The sequence below is a fragment of the Lutra lutra genome, chromosome 2 (genome assembly GCF_902655055.1).
Source record: "Lutra lutra chromosome 2, mLutLut1.2, whole genome shotgun sequence".
In the NCBI taxonomy this organism is placed as follows: domain Eukaryota; kingdom Metazoa; phylum Chordata; class Mammalia; order Carnivora; family Mustelidae; genus Lutra; species Lutra lutra.
Window position 1 is genome coordinate 122200469 of NC_062279.1, and position 13514 is coordinate 122213982.

The window sequence follows — 13514 nt, forward strand, 5'->3', positions numbered from 1 at the left end:
CTCCAGAGAATCCTGAGAATTAGCATTGCTTTCCACCGGTATCCCAAGTCCTCTTCTAGAACTCTGCAAGGGGACTCCAGAGCAGCTCTCAGGCTTGGAAGGGGTTGGTGGTGGTGCAGGGTTGGCGGTAGCCAACCTAGCACACAAGGCCTACTTCTCTAAATTTTTGAAAAATACAATTTGATCTAATCACTAAACAAAAATAGACATTGGCATGAGTTCCTTCCTTCCTTCATTCCAACAATATATGCTCTGAATAGCCAGGCTATTGCTATGTGGTAGGACAACTACTGTATTGAGATAGACTAACACCTGCTAGAGTCAGGTGGGCCACCAACATACAAGTAAACCCCACAAGAAATAATGATAGTTTTTGATGATACAAAGGACACAGGTGTTGGTGGGGAGTGGCATTCCAGATGGAGTGGTGCCTTTCTGTTTACACTTTCACACAGTGCCTCGTATTAGACTTCTCTGGGTATATTTCTTACTTACTCTGTGAGGTTTTAAGCTCTTGGAGGATAGGTAAGCTAGCCAACTTATAATTTTATTCTTACAAGTCCTGTGCAATAGAGTAGTCACTAAATAAGTATTAATTGGACAAATGTGGGCCACAATTCAGAACTCCACACAGTGTCAGGGGGTTCAGTTGGATGAAATGTTTTAGTTTTGTGTGTGATTCACATACTTATGTAAACACACCTCCACGGGAGGGATTGGTCATATATTCCTCTGATTCTTTTGTTGAATACCTGGCATCTAAGCCTTGACGACTCTGGTTCTCAGAGTTCTCATAAAACAGTCGTCTCCTGGGCGGGTGGATTCTTCCAGTCCAAACTGCACGATGGGGGCAGGATCAAAGGTAACAGAAACTATCAGAAGATAAAACATGTCCATTAATATAGGAGACTGGCGTTCCATTGCACCTTGTGATCTCCGCTTAAAAGCTTTCTTCTCAGAGAATTTTTCCCTGAGCAGCATGATGCTTTTCAAAAGTGATGCAAGTGAAAAATTAAAGCCCATCACAAACTCAGGAGAATAAATGTTTTAGTTTGATTAAACATCTATAGGTTAAACATCTATATTGAATGCAGTAATTGAGATGTGAGTGGAGTCATTGTTTACATCGAATGATCGATGTGGTGAAACTTATAAATAGCTTAATGTATTTAATGCTCAAGGTTACCTTTTGGGGATAATGTCAAAAGCCCACATCTTCATAAAGCAGATGATTAATGAGCTATTGCCAATCATTTCTTCTTACCTGTTGTTCACAAATGTAAATGAGACTGTAAATCTCATCTCTTCTTTCATATTTTCATCAAAATTGAGAGAGCTGGAAGAAGAAATGTGCCAAGGCTTAAGTTCTTCATCTTTTTGGCTGTCTCTCCACAGAAACATATCCCAAATCATCTCTTCTGCTGGTGATTGGTTCTCCCTGGTAAAAAACTGTCTTGTACCCGGGATTGATTGGGAAGAAGAGGTTGCAAATATTGCTGTCTGTAAACACATTGTTAAATGTGGCTAGTTAGAAGGCAGCCAATTCTGCGGACTTCACTGTGGCTTACCATTTCCCCTTCAGCTTCCTAACTTCCCAAAACTATTAATGGCACATTTTGCCCCAGCCTGTGCTACATCCAATGATAAACAGATGGATCCCAGCCACAGCATGAAGATGGGAAGTCTGTTTGGGCACAATATGTTTCATATTCCCATCCAGCTGCCTCCTGCTTCCGTCTTCATAGAGTCTGCTGAAAATTCAGGACTTCTCATTGTAATCTACAAAGAGTGTTCTTCCTCCCCCTCACCCCCCCCCAGCCCCCACCCTTTCCTCCTCTGTGGCTGTAAATTATTTCTCCAGTGGTGATTTATGTAGTATCTTTAAGGAAGAAAGTCTGGCAGCAACACGAAGAGAAAGAGATTCTGGGAGAGCCACAAGGGCACCCCCCACACCCCCAGATAATGTCCTGGAGCATGAAACCATAGTTTTCTTTGATTTTTTGACTGTGAAAGAAAACAAGAACTTATTCCCTCTCCCACATCCTTCTCCCCACTTCAGACCAAAGTACATTTAATTACTTCTCAGTGTCATGTTGAGATGTGTTGATAATTCTTCTGAAAAAGATCAGCTTAGACATAAGAGTAGTGTTGCTTGAGTAGGCCCTCGCATCCCCATGCTCCCTACCTCATTTACCCATGTGGGACCATTTAACCTATTAATTTGGCTTGACTTAACTTGTCTCTATGAGGCGTATGAGGAGAGTTATATGGTAAGGAAACATTTCTGGGGAATTTTAATATCTAAAAATTATGGATTGCAATGTTGGTTTTATTTGATTTGCTGTGACAACCAATTAGTCAAAATATTTATTGGGTGCCACTCTAGGCAAAGCCCAGTGCCATATGCTATCACGAAATCTACATCATACCACGGAATGGCAGCGATCACTTAGTTATCTAGTAGGTCACTTTTCTGTAATGTGTGTAAAGATCTACCCCTCCTTTCACTTTATTATATATTTTTTAAAGATTTTAATTTTTTATTTGACAGAGAGAGAGAGAGCACAGCAGGGGGAGAAGCAGGCGTGGGAGAGGGAGAAGAGGCTCCCTGCAGATCAGAGAGGTAGACATGGTGCTCTATCCCAGAATACTGAGATCATCACCTGAGCCACCCAGGCACCCCTCCTTCAATTTTAGAACAGCATCTAGCACATTATAAGAAGTTTTGATTGGAGAGTGTCATGCAGGATGGAGAAATAATCTTACGTTATAAAGATTAATATGAGAAGCTGAATATCAAATCAGAAGGATGGTGAATAAACATGAAATTGGCACAAAGGGGATTTGTTTTGAATGGACAGCTTCAAGGGTGGTAACATAGAGGAGGTGCTACCTGAAGAAGTCAGATGGTTGTCTATCAAGTAGCCTCAGAACATGGACTTTACTTTCATGAATTTATCATGATCTGTACTTGAAGGATCAGAAGATTGACTTTATCACTGTGTGGAAAATGAGTCCTTTCGCAGGAGTGGATTCATATGTCAAGCTTGTAGGGACTGATGTATAATCACAATGTCAGTTTATTCATTTAGATTAAGAAATAATTGGCAGAGAGATCCAGATTCAAATGCTTTGGTTAGGGTAGTTTCATTTTTCCTCTTTATAGTAGATAGACTTCTTTTATGTGATACAAATGATACTCTATTAATTTAAGTCACTGTAGGTATTTTGTTGTGTTGGTACTCTGACTCAGATGTAATCTTGATATTTCTTGTTCTTTGACTCATAAAATGTTTCTCCTGGATCTTTCCTCTTCCCTGTGAATTTTAGGATCAGCTTAACAAGTTAAACACATGTACATTGAGAAGGAAAGAAAGAAAAAAGTAAGAATCAATTGTGATTTTTAATTTGAATTGCATGGAATTTAGAGATTAATCTGGGGGAAATGAATGTATTTCTGATGGCAGGTAATCCCATCTATGAATATTTTATATACAGATAATATTATGTTAATTTTATGTGTATATAGATATAGATAGATTTTAAAATCAGGACTTACTTTAAGTCTTCAATGAAGTTTTAAAATTTCTTACATAGAACTTGCTCACCTTTTGTGACATTTATTACAAAGTGTCTTTAGTTGTGTTAAAAATTATACTTCTTTACCATTTATTATTGGTGTGTGTCAATGAAATTGGTTTTTGTACATTGTTGCAAGGAAATTTGCCAACATATTAGCTCTTAAAATATAATTTATATCAGTTTAATAGTGTGTAAATTCTCTTAAGTTTTCTACACAGTCACATCATCTGCAACCACCACAATTTATTTTTTTCCTTTTTAGACATGGCAGAAACTTTTAAGACTCTCTGAATATTCATGTGCTCTCCTCCCCATTTCTAGCCCTTTGAAAAAATGTTAACTTGTGTCTAAGTTTTCAAATTAAGCTATTTGAAGATTATAAGACCTTAAGATTAGAAGACCTCCACTGAATGTGTAATGAGCCCTTTTTATGTATTCCTAGTATCAACAGTTAAGGCTTATATGTCCTTTTAAACACCTACCTTGAGGCGCTTGGGAGGCTCAGCCAGTTGGGTTACTGACTCTTGATTTCTGCATGGGTCATGATCTTGGGGTCCTGGATTGAGCCTGCATGGGGCTCCAGATTCAGTGGGGAGTCTGCCTGAGGATTCGCCCACTCCCTCTCCCTGTGACCTGGCTTGTGTGTGTGCACACTCTTTCTAAATGCATAAAGAAATCTTTAAAAAAAAAAAATACCTACCTTATCTTACATCTTTGACATAAATGATGGTACTTTTATTTCTTTCAGTTCTATTTTCTAATTGGTATTATGATTTCTTAAGTCCATGATTTAGAAGAATTTTAGACATGAATTTTAAAAATCACTTATTTAATCTTCTATTTTTAATTAATTATATTCAAGAAATGTGATCTATCAGATGTCAGATTTTTCTTACTAGCTGAGATTTACATTGTGGTGGCATGTGAGGTGGAATTATCTAAATATTCCATTTGTGCTTGAGTAGGATTTTCGTATCTTAATTTGTAGATGCAGTATACTAGATAGGTCCTCAAAATTTTCTGTATCCCTATCGATTTGTTTTTAACAGCTTAGTGAGGTATAATTTATATAGCATGAGATTCACCCATTTTTAATTACACAATGCAATGATTTTTAGTAAATTTATAAATTGTTCAAGCATCACTACAGTAATTTTAGAACACTTCACCTTAAAAAGATCTCTCCAGTCCATTGGTAGTATTCCCTGCTTCCATCCTTATTCATTTGTGTATGTTTGATCTACCAGCATCACTACAGTAATTTTAGAACACTTCACCTTAAAAAGATCTCTCCAGTCCATTGGTAGTATTCCCTGCTTCCATCCTTATTCATTTGTGTATGTTTGATCTACCAGTTTCATCTACCAGAATGGTTGAGTCAAATTTGTCTTTGTAATACTGTAAATTTTTGCTTTACACATTTTATAGCTACTTTATTAAGTACATACAAGTTTAAAATGATCATATCTCATAGGCAAATTGTTCATTTGATCATTATATAATATCTATCTCTAAAAATTCCTTTTGTCTTAAGGCCGATTTAGTTTGCTATTAATCTAGCTACAACAACCTTCTTTGGGTTAATATTTACTTGATTAATCTTTTCCACCACATTAATTTAAATGTTCATGTCTTTAAGTTATATGTATGTCTGTTGGAATCAGAATTGGGTTTGGTCTTTCTGTCTAATCTGATAATCTCAGTCTTTTAACAGGCATGGTCATCTATGTACATTCAGTGTGATTGTTGGCATATTTGCTTTAATTTCTACATATTATTTGGTGCCTTTTATTTACCATGCATTTTCCCCCCTTTTCTTCCTTTCCTCCCTCAATTTCCTTTCTTGCCTTTTTTAGTTGACTGAGTTTTCCTTCAATTCTCCACCAATTCCAGTTTGGAAGTTGTGTCTTCTAGATAAAAACATACATACATACATATAAATACTTGTACGTGTATGTGTGTATGCATATATATGTATGTGTGTGTACATGTGTATAAAATCCTTGACAAATCTACTTTTAGTTTAAAAGTTATTGTCATATAGCATTTTAGTTCCATCTTGATTTTTACTCTTATACTGGAAAATATTTTTAAGGTTTGCATATATTTATCATTTCTTGGCATAAAACTATCTCTTGCATCTTATTTCTTCCTTCTGAGTTTCAGCTCTTCTTCCTGAAGTAAATATTTAAGAAGTTTCTCAGTGAGAATCTGGTAATAGTGAAGACTTTGATTCTTGTGTGTGTGGAAATATTTATTTCAACCTTACTATTGAATAAAAACTTGTTTGAACATAAAATATTGAATTATCTGGTATTTTCTCTCAGAATGTTGAAATTATATTCAGTTGTCAGCTCACGCTTTCTGTTAAGAAGTCTGATATAAATCTATTATTCACATATTTGATTTTTAATCTTTGCTTGCTTTTATGATCTCTTCTTTATCTAGATGTATATTTATATTTATTTAGTCTGTTCAGCACTCACCATGGTTTCTGGATGTGAGAATTCCTATCATTCATCCATTCTGGAAAAACTTTAGCCACTAGGTCTTCAAAATTTACTTTTCCCTCATTCCTTTCTAGATTTCTGAAATTCCTGTGATGAGTTTTCTCATTTCATATTCAATGTTTTTTTTTTAAACTCTCTTCCATATTTTTAAATCTCTTTCTTTCTCTATGTTAAATTCTGAATAGTCTTCCATAGAGTCTTGGTCTTTAAATGTTTTTAGTTATTTATTTTAGGACTTTAATCAATTTAAATATATGATTTAGTAGTATCTAATTGTTGAATTTCTGATTATTTTGACTTTGCTGTTTAATTCTGTTGTTGTGTTTATTGACTCCCAACTGTGGTAGATTCCTCATATATAATTGTTAATTATGTGGGATCATTATTAGTAGGACTTTATCTATGTGAATTTTGTGCATCTTGAGGGTGTATTTCTCTATAGAGTTTATATTTGCCCTTCCAGAATTTCCAAGGATACAGAGACATAGGGGCAATCTGTGTGTTAACTTTATGGTTTGGGGTCTGAGGCTATGTTGGTATTACATAAATCTTAATTTCTAGCTATTTGTGAAATCCCAATTTCTAGCCAATGGTTATTGCTATCCAGGATAGACCTTGAGTCTAGACTGAGCTAAAAAAGTATCTGTCAGTTAGTGGATTCTTAGTCCACCCACATCTTTCCAGCTACCTTTATTTTCCTTTATTCCCTCCTACAACCAAATCTCCGCACTCTATTCTGCTTCTACTTGGAAACAGAGACTCTTATTCATATTGCCTGCCCAGGGGCAGTGATGTGTCCGGATGGTCCACTGCAGTACTGAAATTGGTCAGTCACTGTGTAGCTTGACTATTCTTCCTAAAACTCCAAACATGATGATGCTATTTTATTCCAAGTGGTAGCCTCCTGATTTTGTTCTTGCCTGTGGCTCTCTTTTTTTTATCCAACACCCACGGAGACACCTAAGATTAGTGTTTGATTGAATAAATGGGGACTGTAGCCTAGCCAAGTTGACATGAAAAACTGATCATCCTAAGTATTTCCTAGAGAGAGCCTGGAGGATGCTACATTTACCCAAATAATTAGGTATACCCTGCCGAGGGGGGCACTAACATCCCTGAGAAACTTATTGATGTCTGTCTTCCAGAGGGAAGGCTTAATGAGAGATGACTTTATAGATCTGAAGTCTCTGAGAGCAATGAGAATTACCAGATCTAAAATAATAGAGTCTAGGTGGTGATGCTGAACAAACTGAACAAATTGAAAGCATGGTAGTTATAAGTATTGTAGAGAGTGATAAGGTCATAATCTCAGGGTCCTGGGATCGAGCCCTACGTTGGGCTCTCTACTCCGTGGGAAGTCTGCTTGTCTCCTTCTCCTTCTGACCCTCCTCCTGTTCACACACTCTCTCTTTCAAGTAAATAAATAATATTTATTTAAATAAATATAATAATAAATATAATGATAAATATTTTAAAAAGAATCAGAAACAGTTCACACTTCAATGGACAGTAGTAGTGTTGCCCAGAGGCTACGCTAACCTCTCACCCTCTTACAGTACAATTCAGAGAGGCTTGAGCCATCTAGATATCCTGAGACGTCATACTCTTTCACTCTATTAATGACTTGATGATGTTGATGATCATTAAGTGGCAAATATGTGGATAAGAACCTTGATAAGAAAAAAAATTCCCTCCAAGAGATAGAAGGTAAGCACTGCAGTGATTCAGGGGTTTGTCTTAGTGAAATTTTTAGGAGTCCAGTGGTCTGAGGTATGCTGATACAGCTTCGTTGTTGTGCCAACTTTGAAGCAAAGGACAAATTATTGCTTCACAAAGAAGGCGGCACATACTGGAAGCCTGATTGGGTTTGGGGACATCATAGTCCACATCTGGCAGTGCTGCTTCTGTCCATATATCAGGGGATCCAAAATACTTCCAGCTTGGACTGAGATCTAGAGTAGAAAAGGTCTCTGTTGGAGGTCCAGGCTGCATTTGGATCATATGGTCCAGCAAATACTATAACACTGGAGGGATCTCTGTTGGGAAAACACACAGTAAGGAGTTGACAGCAGTCAGGATAATCACAATATATCACAATATAAATTCCTACAGTTCACAATATAAATAGCTAGGACAAGTTATCTGCAGCAGAGGGTTAGATAGGTTTAGAAAAACAGCTGCTGACAGCACTGGTGAATATGGAACACCTGACCATGGGTCACCAAGTGGTCAGAAGGCCAGACTTGTACAGCCAGAGCTAGGTTTTATAAAACTTATGAGTCAGGCAGGACCAGCACCAATTTATTGTTGGATGGAAGTGATACACCCAGGATCAGGCACATGCAGAGCTGATGGGCACAAGTAAACTGCAAGAGAAGCTAGTCTAGAACCCCTTGGCGTTTACCAGTATTGTACTAGTATCCCTTTCTCAGCTCATGCTGGCCTGCTTTTGAATATGGGGGGCATCTATATGACTGCTAGATGAGGCAGAACTCAAGCCCAGTTTATAATGGGTAGGTCTGGTATGTGGTAGAAGCTGAAAATGGACTGTGGTTACAGTATAGCCAGTGGTGCACTGGGGGTGGCTTACTAGACACACCAAGTATATGTATCGCTTCTACACTCTGCATTCAGGGACATCACTTGGGGAACTTGGAATGGCCATGGTGGGAGTATTTCCTCTGCAGAAAGCCATAAATACCATAAATAGGTGCTCTTTTTTCTGGAGAGTTTGTTGTAAGACATTTACCAGCACACCAGTGATCATGGCCCTGTTCAAGAGTGGCCTTCAAAAAGTGGTGAAAGGAAATCCTCCTAATGAACGGAGCATTGCGTGATGTGCCTACACATCCACTCTACGTGGAAATAGAAGTGGCCCAAATAATAAACAGACTCGGGGATGCTGAGAAACAGCTTGGTCAGAAGTTTGGAAGGAGAAAAGTAGGAAGATTGAGAACTTATAAGTCTGTAGTAAAGGCATATGAATGGACGTTAGAAGGAGGATTGAGTGTGAAGATCTTTGTATGCATGTTAATACCAACCTGAGAGCATCCACCATGGAGGGAGACAACAACCAACAGTCAGATTTAATTCAGTCAGTTGATATTAGCCAGGCTTAAACGTGAGCCATTTCAGTGCTAGAACAATAGACCCATGAACAAAGTAGTAGCTGTGGTAGACTAGATGGAATCCATGTACGGGCCCAAAAACTTGGGTCCCACTTACTGGGGCTGATTAGTTACTGCCATTGTATGACCATGTGACCACAAAATCTTCTAGTCCCGTCAACCCACTGCCCTGAAACTGCTGGCCTGATTGAGCAATGAAATGTTTGTTGAAGGCACAGCCGAGGCACCATCTCAAAGATGGTGAGACCGTGAGAATGGGACAACATTTTCTAGGGTGTGGTATGCACTCTAATCAACAACCTTTATATGGTGTTCTATCCCCTGGAGGTAAGAATTGCATGGGTTTAGAAACCAAGGGATAAAAAAAGAAAAGAAAAGAAAAGAAAAGAAAAGAAACCAAGGGATAAAAATAGGAGTTGCTGTGTAACCATCATTTAAGTGACCCACTTTGAAATTTATGCCTCTCACCCCTGTAATTCTAGGCCCACTAGTTTAGAGGTCCTACTTTCTAAAGGGAGAATGCTTTTGGGGGGGAATAGCAAAAGTCCCATTGAACGTTAAGTTATCCTACCCCCGGGTACTTTGTAGACTAAAGAAGAGTCACCAACCTGACAGGGGTAATTAACCATGGTTTTCAGGAAAAGGTGCAGCATATACCGTGGGGGCAGGGAAGAATGTGTTTGGCATCCAGGTGATCCCTTTGTGCATTTCTTGGTACTCCTTGTCCAATTTCTGTCTGCTGAATTTCGATCAGCCATGGCCTGAGATGGGTAATGTGACTAGTCATGTAACTAGTCATCTAACCAAATACTTCATTTAAACCGGAAGAGTAAGCTAAGGTTAGAGAGATCTTGAATAAGTAGTAGAAGAGCCATACGGTGAGACCAATTGCAGGGATGGGGACTTTAGTTTGTCCCTCTAACCTTCCTCTCATAACTCCATACCAGGGAAAGAGGTCATCACCGTCCTGGAGGAGCCACTCCCAGAAGTTACCTGAAGTCCATGGATATAAGCAACATAAGGGATATACTCAAGTATATGCCTATGGAAGGACTTATTCCTCCCCTTGCCGTAGGTGCTGTCCACCAGCCAGCCCGGTTTGGGACTTGCCCTTGACTGAAGAGAGTCCTTGCCCTGAGTGAAGATGCTTGGCTCCCTTGCCCCCACTCAGGACAATTTTGAAGTGCCATCCCAGTTTCAAAGCCTCCCTAAAGGTTCAGCTCAGGTGTTAGGTGACATTCAATGGCAACTGTACTTTGCCCTCTGCCCAATCCTGGTTCCTTCCCTTCCTCCACAGATTTTGATCCTGAGAGTGCTCTCTAGTAAACTCTCTGCATGCTAACCTCCATTTCAGAGTCTCCTTCCTGGGGGGAAGGCTGAAAAAGATGTAGATGTTAGTTGCTGCCCAGAAGAACCAGGTAGATCGGCCACTGCCCTTGCCAGAAGATCTGATCTCTGTGTGTCTGGCCACCACCTCATACTGCTCACTTCTGCATCCAAATCTCAGGTTGATATAACTGCATGGAGGAACTGGAGTTAAAGGGACTCTTGGAAATTTAGGATTTAGCTTTCCAGTCTTTATAGTATAGGAAGTTAGGCTACAGTGTGGTTTGAATGGGTGTAAATTGGGTGTGACAACTTATAACATCTGCCATATTCTCTCTATTTACTATTCAAAATCCATTTATTCTCATTCACATGAACATCCAAACAATAACAGCAAGAACAACGTACTTCTGGCTGAAATAATGCCATGATTCCTTCTGCAAATGCGCTCTCACTCTCTCCTCAAAATGGAGGAGCAAAAAGGTTCATCACAGCACTACTCTGAGTGACATTCATTTCTACTTTAATTCACTTGTAATCCCATTTGCTTATACCGTATCCTAGGTACTAGATTATAAAATTAACACCACTAATGCACCTTATTTAAGATAATGGGGGAAGGGAGATGGGTAAAAAAATCAAGAAAAAAAATAAGGTAGAACTATCCTCCTCTTTTTACATCTGGTCACAAGTTTATTGTAGACATTTATAATTTCTTTCCTCTACTACCCATTCTGGTTTCGCTAAACTTTCATCCAGCATCTTGTCTGGTTGAAGCTCTTTCTCTGGTGATGCAACTGTAATTTTCATACCTGAAACATCTGAGTTCTTGGTGATTTTGCTTATATGGGGTTGCTGTAGTCTTTTGGGGTGTTCCTTTCTTTTTAGTTGTGATAAACATTGAGCATAACATAAAACTTACCATTTTAACCATCTGCAAGTATATAATTAGGTGGCATTAAATATATTCACAGTGTTGTGTAACCATCACCACTGTTTATTTCCACAACTTTTTCATCATCCCAAATATAAACTCTATACCCATTAAGCAATAACACTCCATTCCACCCTCTAATACTTGCCTCTGGTGATCTCTATTCTTTCTGTCTTTTTGAATTTGCATATTTTAGATTCTTCATAGAAGAGGAATTATGTAATATTTCTCCTCTGGTGTCTAGCTTATTCCACTTAGCATAATGTTTTCAATGTTCATCTACATTGTAACAAGTATCAGGTTCTTATGTCTTTTCACGGCTAATATTTCATTGTGCATATACACCCAGTTTATTTATTCATTCATGTGTTGATGGACATTCGATTTGTTTTCACCTTTTGGCTGTTGTGATATACTGCTATGAACATTGTTGTACAAGTCCCTCCCTGCTTTTAGTTCTTTTGAGTAAATACTTAGGAGTGGGCTTGTTGGATCATACATAGTACTTCTATGTTCAATCTTTTAAGGACCTGTCAAACTGTCTTCCATGGCTGGCTGCACAATGTTACATTCCTACCACTAGTGCATGAATGTCCCCATTTTTCTAATCCTTGCCAAGACCTGTTATCCGCCCCACCTTTTTATTATAGCCATCATAGTCAGTATTAAGTGGTATATTATTATAGTTTTGATTTGCATTTTCCTAATAACTAAGGATATTGAACATCTTTTTCAAGTCTTCCATTAACTTTTATCATATAACTAAAAAGAACCATAAAGGATATTCTGGGTTCAGATGTACTCCCTCTTTATGCTCATTGTGTAGCAGCTAATTTTTTTCCTCCTTTGGATTCTGGAAAAATCACTCCAGCCAACATGGCTGAATTTTGTCTGTTAATTCAGCAGTTTAGGAGCCCTAAAGGACCAGGTGGGAATCTCAACTTCTAACTTGTGGGATATTGTTACATCTCTCTAGAAAATAAAGCATTCTATCTTTGGCTAATAAAACTTTCAATCCAACAAAGATAAAGTCAAGGAAACTGAAACAAAAACATTTTGTAAGTGAAACATTGGGAGTAATTAAAGAGAGACCACCCATTTTCCAGCCCTTTCTTCCTGGAATCCTGTGTCCTGGCTACTGAAAAAACAGTATCATAAGTAGCTCAGAGAGTATGCCATTTCCTGTAGGGCAGCTCCCCAACTACACAAAGTATCTTCCCAGCAAGTACTGTAGCTACATCTTTAATAAGCCATTCCACAGTTATTTTTATCAGGTCAACTATGGGGGGCTGGAGCAGATAGTGAAACCAGTGAATCCAATGGGCATTTGACCATTGCCTTGTTTATTATTATTTTTTCCAATGAATTTACCTGCTTAGAAGCGACAATGTATGTAAGATACCATGTTGGTGGATAAAGCATTCATTTAGCATGTGTAAATAAATGCACAAAGAGCCGATTGCAGCCAGGGTGGCCAAACCCATACCCAAAATAAATATCTGTGAGGACAGTAACAGTGAAAGGGAGCCAGGTGGCTACCTGGTTCCTTCATATTAAGATTGCCCTGGGGGATGGGGGGTGGCTCAGCACTGGTTTCTTTTGCTTGGAGATTGGAAACTTAGTAACAGTAGGAGTTAGGGGTTAGTTTAACCTTAGCAGAGGAAATCTGTGTTTTACCCATACATAACCCCATATCTATAACCCCTTCTTTCACAAGCCAGCTGAGCATTGCTGAGTGAAGGGAACCAACCAATATATACAAAATAGGTAATCTTGACTATTATTGTGTACTTTCTTTATGCAGAGTAATCCACTATTGAATATTGACATTGAACACAAATATCTCCATTCTCTTGGTATATATTCTGAATGGTCCTCTATAGGACTTTTCCCCAAATTCCCTTGTTGCCAATCCTTCAAACTTGTTTTTTTCCAAGACCCAGACATCTGACTGAACTGTAATTTATGTCTAGCATTTGAAGAGATCCCTACCTCCGGTTATCTCTTCTAAGAGTCAAAGTGGACATTAAGATA